General features: G+C 52.8%; 1 protein-coding gene across 1 annotated transcript in view; it reads left to right on the forward strand.

The window, feature by feature from the left end:
* Nucleotides 1-12,360, forward strand: part of MORC3 (MORC family CW-type zinc finger 3) — a 793,723-nt gene that overhangs the window by 103,329 nt on the left and 678,034 nt on the right. The gene's annotated exons all lie outside the window — the stretch shown is intronic.

Raw genomic sequence — 12,360 nt, forward strand, 5'->3', positions numbered from 1 at the left:
TTGAGTTGGACACTATACTCGGTATCACTTTACACACAGTTTGTACTTCACTAAGTTTCAAATGTCTCTTTTGCTTTACAAAGTGTAAATCCTGCGAAGACTCCTTTCTTCCATAGAATCTCCTGTATCAACCGAACCCTTCTCTATCCGATGGTACTTGGCTTATTTCGAAGCTGATCCCCATGCCCACAAAAAAACTGCTATACTTTTCGAAACTCTCCTCTCATTGGCAGCCCTCACGGGGCAGCATGCGCTGCACCTGATCAAGGTAGGGCATCACCGGGGAACTGCTGGCGCTTCACCCAAGTCGAAACTAACTCCCTACGGAAGAGGGGTCAGCAGTGGACTATTTTATTTTTCCTTTCTCGCTTTTGCTTTATTCACACCCATATACACTCTCATTGTTCTGGCAAATAACGTGTTTTAGCCTGCTGGTTTTCTAAGGGGTGTTAATGTTAACTCATTAACAGATTTGCATTTGAACTGCTAGCTCTGCCTTCTCACCCACTGGGCTGTTTAACTGTGAATAACCCTCAAGAAAAAAAAAGACAAATTTTATTTTGCATTTCACAAGTCTGCCAACTGGCACTATGACAAATGACCAGGGCCACAGGAATTTTACGGCAAAGGAGGGTCAAATCATTTGAGTAAAATGTGTGGCAAATAAAGGCAGATTATGCAGCACAATACAACACATTTTGAGATCGGGTTATTTTTTTTTTGTGTTATATTGCACATGGTAACAAATTCTAGGAAACTATTTCACCGTATTAATACCCATTTAACACCCAAATGCACCAATAAGCATTGCTGATTTATTCATCAGTTGGCTCATTCATTAAGCCTCCAAGATTTCTCCACTCACGCCAGACTGCCTTGAGATTACCCGGTTTCCCTCCCCGACCACAAAGCAAAGGATGTTAAGCAACCTCATAAGCTGCTCATTCTTTGCTTGCCACATAAACTGAATGAGAAATGAAAAAAATATATAAATGTATGTGCATCATGTAAGTTTGACAAGATTCAATGAGTATTTAGAAAACGTATAGTGCAAGCACCATAAGAGTGCTTACACTTTAGAAATGGAGAATATTATACTGCGTGCCTAACTCATCTAACAGCTGAATTTCTACAAGTCTTCATGTTGAAATAAATAACTCTGAATTTGGTGTTTTCAACCAGCTTTGTGCAAATATAAGAAAAATGCTACTAAAACCATCTCGCCTAATTGATAATAAGCCTAGGTGGTTTAACCAAGAATGCACAGTTTCCAACCGCCTATTACGTAGGGACCCCTTTGAGGCGACATCACTACGTAAGCAATATGAAGAGGTCACTCCTAGGCGAAGGAAGGTAGTATTAGCACAACAATGGGACTCATTGTTATTGGCGTCAAATAAAAAGGTCAGTAAACTCTCCTTCTGGTCTGCGGCATCTGATATGGGACGAATGAACCAACCAATTAGCTGTCATATTCCTAGTGAGATATGGGAGGCACACTTTACAAAAACATATGCTGCTGTAACAGCTGAATCTGAAAGAAACACGTTAGTATTAGATTCCTTACCTTAGAATATCCCCAGGCGTCAGTCTGGATCCGGAAACTTTTGCGTAGCAGTACCCCTGCACGTCGGTAGGCGTCGTCTGCAGGCGTCCCCTGCGGCTCCGCGTCTGTCGGTGGCGTCGTGCGCCGTGATGACGTCGCTGGAGTATATAGACGCCGCCTCCGCGCGCTGACGTCAGTTCTTCTTTTTTCCGCGCCAGTAAGCGCAGATCCGAAGAGCAGTACTCCGGTCTTTTGACCAAGTTTGTTAACTTTCTGTATCTCTTTTTGGTGCCTGGTAGGATGCCCGGTTTCAAGAATTGTGACGGTTGTGACCGCACGATGTCGGTCACGGACCATCACCGACTCTGCCTCCGGTGCCTGGGCCCCGACCACGACGTGGACGCCTGCGTCGATTGACGGGCTCTGACTAATAAGGCTAGACGGGAGCGGTCCCGCAAGCTACTCGAGCTCCGGGTGTCGGCCCCGCGTCGGGAGCGGTCCCGGTCCGGCCGGAGGTCCAGGTAGCGTTCGAGGGAGCGGTCGCGGAGCCGCGCCGGACGCTCCGGAAGTCGCCACCATTCATCGGGCTCTTCAGGTAAGAAACACTAGAAGTCGGGCGTCGTCATCGTACCCCCGTCTCCCCCCGACGCTCGCACGACGCGGCGGGGGTTCGGGTGACCCCAACCACGCGGCTCCGCGAGTCGCCGGCGCGGCCTGCTCCATACCCTCCGGTCCCTGGGCAAGGTGCGACGCCTGAGGAGATTGAGGCGTTCCTCATGGCCATGAGGGCGCTCACTTCTCCGACGGGGCTTCCGGCGCCTTCGGGCCCAGTGAACCCGTCTGGGGGCCCTGGCGGCTCGGGTGTCCCTGACTCGACGCCATCGGGTGCTCTGGCCCCGGTGCCGCCGACGGCTCCGACCCCGGCGCCGCAAGGGCCTTCGGGGTCGACGCCGGGTGGTCTGCCGGCCGCTCCGGCGCTGATTCCATCGGGGTTCCCCCCGACGCCGCCCCCGCGCGGCGCCGGTTCTCCTGTGCCGGCTCCGGGCGTCGTCGTCCCCATACCCTCCCCGAATCCGGACGTGGAGTCGAACCGACGTCGCTCGACGCCGATGGGGCCTGTGAACCCAGAGGAGCCGGTCTACATCGTTAACTCCGAATACGGTGATGATGAAGAGTACGGGGAAGGTTGGGAGGGGTCTGAGGACCCTCTGTCACGTGAGTGTCAGTATGACGTGGACTGGACAGGTGATTTGGGGGATGCCAGTGGTCTGGACGACTCTCCTAACCCTGGCTTTGTCTTTCCTCCTTCCGTTGCATCGGAGGAGGGAGCTGCGTATTCAGTGGTGCTGATGAGGGCTGCCAAGGCCTTACACCTTGAGCTCCCCGTCGCGGCCGTGAGGCCTAACCTCCTCACTGAGGTCTTCAAACCGCAGTCATGCCCACAGGAGCCACTGCTGCTGTTTAACGAAGCCTTGTCAGACGTTCTGTTGGGCACGTGGTCCAGGCCCTCTTCAGGTTCGCCTGTTGATCGGAACGTGGCCAGACGCCACCGTCTGTGTCCGGACGACCCCAAGTTCCTGTCCACCCATCCCACCCCTGAGAGTCTGGTGATCCAGGCCTCGACTTCCCAGACCGCATTCCCGTCGGCCCCGCCCGACCGGGAATCTAAGAGGTATGACCAGTATGGCAAGAAGGTCTTCTCGTCCCTGAGTTTGGGACTGCGGTCTTGCAACACCGCTTGCCTCTTGGGCCGCTACACCCACTCTGTGTGGGATACGGTCGCGGAACTGCTGCCAGAATGCCCCATGGAGGTGCGGGCGAAGCTCGGCAAGGCTGTGGCTGAGGGCCGAGACGCAGCTAAGTATTCCATACGGTGTGGTCTTGATACGACCGACTCGCTGGGCAGAGCTATGTCCACGACGGTGGCGTTCGTCGCCACGCCTGGCTGAGATCCGCCAACTTTTCGGCAGATGTCCAAAATGCCTTGATGGACATGCCGTTTGATGGCTGTCGCCTCTTTGGTGACAAGGCGGACCACGCGCTGGAACGCTTCAAGGACTCCAGGGTCACGGCCAAGTCCTTGGGTCTCTCGACCCAGCGCCAGCAAATGCGTTCGTTTTGCTCCTTTCGTGGCCAAGGAAGGGGCGTCCCCACACGTGCTGCCAGCCACGCGCCGCAACAATCCTTCCAACGCGGTGGCGGCCGTGGAAACCGCCGTGGAGGCGGTCGGGGTCAGGCCACACCTCCCCCCGCAGCATCTGCCTCCAAATCCACCTAGTCCGTGCTTTCAGGCCCATGTGACGCCAGTGGGTGGCAGGGTTCGCCATCACCACGCCCGCTGGCGCACAATCACATCGGACAGGTGGGTGCTGCAACTCGTCCGAAGGGGCTACTCCCTCCCCTTCGAGACCACTCCTCCAGCCATGCCACCGCAGAACCACCGTGTGTCAGGGGACCACTTGACACTTCTGCAGGAGGAAGTTACGGCCCTCTTGGCCAAGGGGGCCATCGAGAGCGTTCCTGGGCCAGAAGTAGGGCGTGGTTGCTATTCCCACTACTTTCTGGTGCCCAAGAAGGACAAAGGGGGCCTACGTCCTATCTTGGATCTACGGAACGTCAACGGCTTCCTCCGGAAGGAGAAGTTCAAGATGTTGACATTGGCTCAGGTCTTGGCTGCTCTCGACCCGCAAGACTGGATGGTAGCGTTGGACTTGCAGGATGCGTATTTTCACATCCCCGTCCTGCCGGCCCACCGGCGTTACCTGCGGTTCACGGTAGGCCAGGAGCACTTTCAATTTATCGTGCTCCCCTTCGGCCTTACCAGCGCCCCACGGGTGTTCACAAAGGTGATGGCGGTGGTCGCAGCCCATCTGCGCAGGTTAGGGGTTTCAGTCTTCCCCTACCTAGACGACTGGTTGTTGAAGGCGGGCTCGCCCCAGACAGTCGTCCACCACCTTCAGATGACGGCAGACCTCTTGCACGACCTGGGGTTCTCCATCACTGTGCCGAAATCACACCTGTGTCCCTCTCAAAAGCTCCTTTTCATCGGAGCGGTTCTGGACTCGGCGCAGTTTCGGGTTTATCCTCCGGAACGGCGGGTCCGGGATATACAGGCTTTGATTCCCATCTTTCAGCCGCTATCCCGGGTTTCGGTCAGGTTGACGCTGCGGCTGCTGGGGCTGATGGCTTCCTGCATCCTTCTGGTGCATCACGCCCGGTGGCGGATGCGGGCTCTGCAATAGAGCAAATTCTTATTTTCTTCCTTTTGGATTACACTATTTTATGAGCAGTTTTACAAACTATATAATTCTGCCAGTAAGAAAATCTCTTTTGACCACCATTCTCTCAACCTTTTAAAATCGCAGCTTAGCTCCTGGTATGGTGGAGGTGATTTTCAGTTTTACAGTCATGACTGAACCGTACCGATTTGTTTATAAATGCTTCCAGGCTTTTAGTGAGTGGTTTCCTCTGACCGGACAGTTTATTCTCATCATATGATCATGTCTGATAACGACCCTCCAATCTCATATTAGAGTAGTAGTTCACGATGTAGCTAAACTTGTCTGCCGAATCCTGAAAAACCCCATCTTTCACTGATTAGTGTTACTTCAGGAAAAGGTTTTCACAAATCAACAATGTCTGCAAAGTAAATGAAGATCAAAAGAGTACCTTAGTACCATTTGCTTACTTAAAGAGGCTTAGTGTGGTACCTGTAAAGGTTAAGGTGTTAGAAAACCATGTAGGATGCAAAATATAAGATTTATAAAACCTTACCTAGAGGGTACCCCCTAAATAGGTGGAAAGCTAATCAGAAGATGGCCTGCTCCATTGGAATCAGCTCAGATATATGATATTTCGTGGAGCGACAGATATTAAAGCATTGTTGTAGAGCATTGCTGTAGAGCAGTGTCTGAGTTGCCTGCACCCCATCCTACTTAATTGTAATAGAATCAAAAGGGGCCAGCAGAGTACTACATTGTCTAACATATTAAGAATGTAGGTGGTCTATGGAAATATTTGGCTTCCACCTACTTATATCTTGGACGGTGTAATAAATATCCCAATTACTGAAGACCAGAAATATTCCTTGATATTGAAGAAAACCTGCAAAGCAGTCGATATGCAGATTGCAAAGATTGCTTCAAGGAATGAGCCAGCTGGATACTGGTTAAGCAAACTATACATGCAGAGCGAAAGCAACATCTGTGGATGCTGAAACCCGCAATAGTGCAACAAAGGAGAAAAGCCGTTGGCTCCATTATTAAGCTCAATCTGAAGCTACAAGGGATGGCACTTTGGCTCCGGCAGCCCAGCATATCACATAAATCCCTATGCGTTTTAGCCAAATTCTAAATGCCTAAATATTTAGCAAGGCATATGAGCCTTCTACCGCACCTCGTTTCTTCAATATGGGGTTTCATTTTAGTGTCCAGATAATCCTTCATGAATAAAGAACATGTGTATCCACAATATTCTGTCGTAGCAGCACTCTGACAACACAGGTTTGGGAACCACAAGTAGAGGAGTAACTTAATTTGTGTGATGAGTACAATAAACTGTATCCAAAAAGGGAGGGTTGCCTTTTATCTAGTGCTTAGATATACTGAGATGCTGATTTCATTTCAGATAACCGAATGCCCAGCGGTAACTGCTTCATGGGCAATCATGAAGTACATTTTAAATAGAGCCGTACAAAGAACCCAGCAGAGTGCCAAACACTAGTCACTTAAAGATTTTTACAACAACAGTTGTAGGCCACAGAACTTCAGAGAAGCTTCTATCATTCGAATTGGGATACTTCATCTGGCAGACACACTCCTCCATACCAGAGTGGCCTGGCAAACCAAGTTATTTTTGACCATCTCAAGAAATTGGGAAAGATTATTCTTACTTCTTGATTGTATGCTGGACCAAACAAATTCAACATAGAACAAGCACAATTAGCACCTCTGCTTATATATGCAAGCATAGAGAAGTATAATTCATCTGTAATATCAAGATAGACAAAGCATGATGTGAAAGGTTTATATGGCAAATCTGTGGCACAGTGAGCCAGGAGGTTGCAGAGCACTTGGATGCATTGGTATTATTTGATTGCTTGTGGAAGGGCAGGGAGAGAACCCTTCTGATTTTATCACCTTTATACGAGAATGTGAGCAACTTCATTTATGTATTTTTATTTTGGATTTTTATATAGCGACCCGAAGGTATCTGAGCGCTTTACATGAGCACCAGTTGCCTTACAAACGGGCACATTTATTTAGTTAGGCATGGAGAGATTAAGTAATTTGGCCAGAATCACAAGATGTTGAGCATCCCCGCCTAGAGGCTAGCCTGGTTCCCCATCTCCGAGGACACCCACTCTAGCTGTCAGGCCACATCCTCTCCCATGTAGGCTTACGTAGCAGCAGTTAGGAAGTAGGGTCTTTAGATGAAGAACACAAACTTAATGTGACCACAGTGTATAATTGTGACTAGCAATAGAAGACCAAAGAGAAAGCTGAATGCAACATAACCTTTTTTAGGGCTCGACCTGCGCAGTCTCGCCGGCGAGATCTTATGTTTCTTAGTGTGGGGCTTAAACGCGCCCCTCTTCTCCTTTGGCTGGCTTCCTAAACAGAGGCCAGCCATTGGAGGAGAGGGGAGTCTGTCTATTTAAGCCCCGTCTTTTTGGGATTCGGGGTGTGTTTCTTAGTTTTTTTCTCTCCTCTTCAAATTGGCTGGAATTTTACATTCCAGCCAATGGGAAGAGGAGAGCAAGAAAAACACGCCCCGAATCCGAAAATGACTTCTCCGAGGCATTTTTGCATGACCTAGGAGAAACATGGTGGAGTCATGGCGTGGTCTGCTTTCCAGCCAGAGCTTGCTTGTATCAATTGTGCTTAATGCCTTATCTGGATTGATTCATTAAATGTGAGTAGTTGTAACATAGTAGTTTAGAACATAAATTATTTGCACTCGTTATAACAGCCATTGTTCATCGAAGGCCGCCCCTCTCTCTCTCCCTATGGGTATCTGGTTCGCATCGAGCTGCCTCCCCCGACGCCGCTCTCGCCTCAACAACAGAGCGCTGCTTAGGGCGACCTCTGCTGTTTACGGACTGTCTGCGCCAGCTCCGCTGCGTTACTTCTGCCCGGCCGGGCCTCGCTGTGGATCTGCGGCTCTGCTTGCGGGAGGAGAGCAGCCGCTGCAGGCGGTAAATACAGCTAGGTGGCGAGGGTTGTGCGGCCTCTGCGGGGCACAACAGACCTGGGGCGGGCACGGGCTGTGATGGCCCAGCCCACGGGCAGTGTTGGGAGGTTCAAGCGCTCTGGTTTCGCCCAGGCCACTCTTCCTTAAAGTCCACGGATAAGGTCCGCCGGGGGGGGGTCACTGGTGTTCTTCCGGTCTGACCTGCCACTGAGTCGACCCTGCTTAAGCTGGGCTCACCATGGCGATACAGGTAGCCAGGCACCGTGCTCTGGCGGGGGGAGGCGGGGAAGTTTGAGTACCAAGCACAGGACAGGGTTCGAGCTTCTTCTGGCAGTAGAGGCAGATCCAGGGGTCCGTGCAAACGTCCATCTCAACCCCGGCAAGCATATTGCATGACACTATGCGAATTAGCAGACGCTGTCACCATCCCTGAAACGGTTGCTTCTCGACCACTTTCGCTATTGTTATTTTGGTACCATAACCATGAGCGGGTGTGACCTGGACCATTGAGTGGGAGACTCATTTCTTCTGTCTAAACGTGTCCACTACGTCATACAATGCTGTTTTAATGTAATATCATATGATCTATTTCTGTTCCTTTATGCAGTGTTAACATACGGTGATTTCTAAGCATAGCCCGCGCTATGTGGGAGTGATCCATGTTGTGGGTTGTCTCCGTTGTGTATCGACTTTGTGGTTTAGGTTTTACAACCCTTCGCATGATCTATGGCGACTGCTCACCGGGACACTACAAGGTCATGAAGGGGCTGTTCGGAGTGCGCAGGCTGCCAAGCGCCGCTGATCACACCTGGCGGCTGCTGGAGCCGCATGTTTACATGAAATAGGTATATTTGGGGGAGGGCTGGAGATCACACTTGGGGTGAGGGGAGGCTGCTGGATCCGCATGTTTACGTGAAATAAGTATATGTGGGGGAGGGCTGGAGATCACACCTGGGGCAGGGCTGCTGGAGACTTATGTATCACATAAATTAAGTATATCTGGGTGAGTGCTGCTGGAGCCACATGGTTTACATTTGTCAAAGATAGTTGGAGGTGTGTTTAGGATCACACGTGGTGTCGTATCTGGTGTGTAGGTACATCCATCTCTGCCGTGGGAAGGTGTCAGCCAGCAGGATAAGGGGCTGTCATCCAACATGAACGTATCGGCGTAGGGACCGAGATCTGTACTAACCTACATCCCTTAACTTATAGGCTCTATTGGGGGGGGGGGCAGACTTAGTTGCGTGTCTTTATTCTGATCCTCTAGATGCTTTGTTTAAGATCCCGTAATGTGTGCAAAACATGGTGGTGCTACTGAACCGCGTGTGTATACGTTTAATAGAGGTGTTTGGAGGCGTGTCTACGATAACACACCGTTGGTGGCAGATACACCCTCCCTGCGATCTGCAGGGAGATAAACACAAACGCACGTGTGTCCACCTTCGGGTAATGTTCGCGCTATAGAAAATCGCATTAAATAAAATAAAATACATAGAGGGTGTCTGTCCATCATCAGAAACGTCACCAACTCGCCACCGGGGTCCCGAAGCCCACTCCGATCATGCTCGCTATCTTCCTACAGCCCTTTTCTTTAATAATCTAAGCTCCTTCCCCTGTGCCTCTCCCTATCGCCTCATTCCTTCCCTCCCTCCCTCACCTCTCCTTTTCCCTTTCCTCAACACACCCAACCTCATCCCCCTTTATGGCGCGACCTATTTCATTTTCTATGTGTGTGTGTGGGGGGGTCTCTGTGTGTGTGTGGGGGGGTCTCTGTGTGTGTGTGGGGGGGTCTCTGTGTGGGGGGGGGGTCTCTGTGTGTGTGTGGGGGGGTCTCTGTGTGTGTGTGGGGGGTCTCTGTGTGTGTGTGGGGGGGTCTGTGTGTGTGTGGGGGGGTCTGTGTGTGTGTGGGGGGGTCTGTGTGGGGGGGTCTGTGTGTGGGGGGGTCTGTGTGTGGGGGGGTCTGTGTGTGGGGGGGTCTGTGTGTGGGGGGGTCTGTGTGTGGGGGGGGTCTGTGTGTGGGGGGGTCTTTGTGTGGGGGGGTCTGTGTGTGGGGGGGTCTGTGTGTGGGGGGGTCTGTGTGTGGGGGTCTCTGTGTGTGTGGGGGTCTCTGTGTGTGTGGGGGTCTCTGTGTGTGTGGGGGTCTCTGTGTGTGGGGGTCTCTGTGTGTGTGGGGGTCTCTGTGTGTGTGGGGGTCTCTGTGTGTGTGGGGGTCTCTGTGTGTGTGGGGGTCTCTGTGTGTGTGGGGGTCTCTGTGTGTGGGGGTCTCTGTGTGTGTGTGTGTGTGTGGGGCTCTGTGTGTGTGTGTGGGGCTCTGTGTGTGTGTGTGGGGCTCTGTGTGTGTGTGGGGCTCTGTGTGTGTGTGGGGCTCTGTGTGTGTGTGGGGCTCTGTGTGTGTGTGGGGCTCTGTGTGTGTGTGGGGCTCTGTGTGTGTGTGGGGCTCTCTGTGTGTGGGGCTCGCTGTGTGTGTGGCTCGCTGTGTGTGTGTGTGGCTCGCTGTGTGTGTGTGTGTGTGTGGCTCGCTGTGTGTGTGTGTGTGTGTGTGGGGCTCGCTGTGTGTGTGTGTGTGTGTGTGGGGCTCGCTGTGTGTGTGTGTGTGTGTGGGGCTCGCTGTGTGTGTGTGTGTGTGTGTGTGTGGGGCTTGCTGTGTGTGTGTGTGTGTGTGTGTGTGTGTGGGGCTCGCTGTGTGTGTGTGTGGGGCATCTGCAGCACGTCCAGGCCTCTGCACTCTAGCCCCTTGAGGCTGCCACCAACCCAGCGCCTAGTGAGGGGCAGAGGGCTGAGCCTGTTGAGCTAGTGACCGCGGGGCTCGCACTCTCATGCTGCCGGCACAGAGCACAGCAAAGAAGGAACCATGAACAGCACGTGTGCGCGCTGGAGGCCAGTGATGCGTCCCCTCTACCCTGCGACCCCCCCCGCCCTCCATCACCCCGACCCCCCTCCTCCCCCAGAGCTCGCCTTCAATTATCCTTTTCGGACCCTGGATGCCCCCCCATGCACACGGCACGGCTCGCTGCACCCCCTTCGAGGAGCTATAGTCACCCCACCCCGCAGTGCACGAGGCGCAGGGTCCCTCCCTGACCCCTTCCCGGCCCGGCCGACTCAGGGGCGATGACGATAACACCCGGTCGTCTTAGGGGCGCTTCAGGAGCATCAATGCAGGGAAGCCCGGGGTCATGTCCCGAAGGTCCAGGGTACGAGGTCGACGGCCGGACTAATGTGCACGGCATTTCCTGCCCATCTTGCAGGGGAGCCCAAGCACCTGGCTTGCTGGATAATGGGTTTTCGTGTAATTCAAACACGTCCTGTGTAAGATCGTTCTTGGCGCTTAGAAAAAGTGCATGTAGGGTGTGCCTCGCAAATTAAAATGTATGGCTTAAACCGGGGCAATACTCTACCCTATCGGCATAACTGAGCTGTAATGGCCCCTTTAAATATACCGGGACATTCTTGGATCTTACTTTTGACACGTATTTGGCATGGCCTGCCCTCTAAAAAAACAATGAACTGCTTATTATTGTCTTGTATATGATCGTTCCCTGCTCAATGCGTCACACTTTTTCGGACTCTGTATATCGCCACACTAATGGACCATTGTAATTGCACCCTAGTTGCTAATTGGATCTGCACATTTGTGGTTCATAGTGTGGGTGAACAACCGAACAAAGAAAAAAAAAAGCTCTTCACCCCAACAGAAGCCTACTCCGTTTTAGGGTGAAACAGGAGAACTCTAGCTGACTAAAAAAATGCAAAAAAACCAAACGTACCCTATTTATAAGCTTAGGTGCATACCTCGAGCCAGAGCTGTTGATCTAAAGCAAAAACCTACTGTATTATTCATTTATTTTCTTATATTTATCATGTAGAGCTGCACAAAGTGCTTGTGTTGTTGTTGCCCGTACAGCGTTTTACAGACTCGCACCCAGATAGATGCATGCCTGCAACGCCATCATTTCACCTGGATAACTGCCCAGAGACTTGCCTGTACTGTCGCCATCGGGCGAAGCCGTGAGGGGAACGGCGGTAGCTGAGCAGACGCCGGGATCGGCGAACCACAATCCCCAGCAGCCAGTGGGGCGGCAGCGCGCTCGTGTCGCGCAGAGAGCGCCCGGAGGCGCCTGCAAAAGGCTGACCCCCCGGGAGCCCAGGGGGGAACACCAGAGACTTGCCTGTACTGTCGCCATCGGGTGAAGCCGTGAGGGGAACGGCGGTAGCTGAGCAGACGCCGGGAGCGGCGAACCACAATCCCCAGCAGCCAGTGGGGCGGCAGCGCGCTCGTGACGCGCAGAGAGCGCCCGGAGGCGCCTGCAAAAGGCTGACCCCCCGGGAGCCCAGGGGGGAACACCAGAGACTTGCCTGTACTGTTGCCATCGGGCGAAGCCGTGAGGGGAACGGCGGTAGCTGAGCAGACGCCGGGAGCGGCGAACCACAATCCCCAGCAGCCAGTGGGGCGGCAGCGCGCTCGTGACGCACAGAGAGCGCCCAGAGGCGCCTGCAAAAGGCTGACCCCCCGGGAGCCCAGGGGGGAACACCAGAGACTTGCCTGTACTGTCGCCATCGGGCGAAGCCGTGAGGGGAACGGCGGTAGCTGAGCAGACGCCGGGAGCGGCGAACCACAATCCCCA

This window comes from Lissotriton vulgaris, chromosome 8, assembly GCF_964263255.1.
Source record: "Lissotriton vulgaris chromosome 8, aLisVul1.2, whole genome shotgun sequence".
Taxonomy (NCBI): Eukaryota; Metazoa; Chordata; class Amphibia; order Caudata; family Salamandridae; genus Lissotriton; species Lissotriton vulgaris.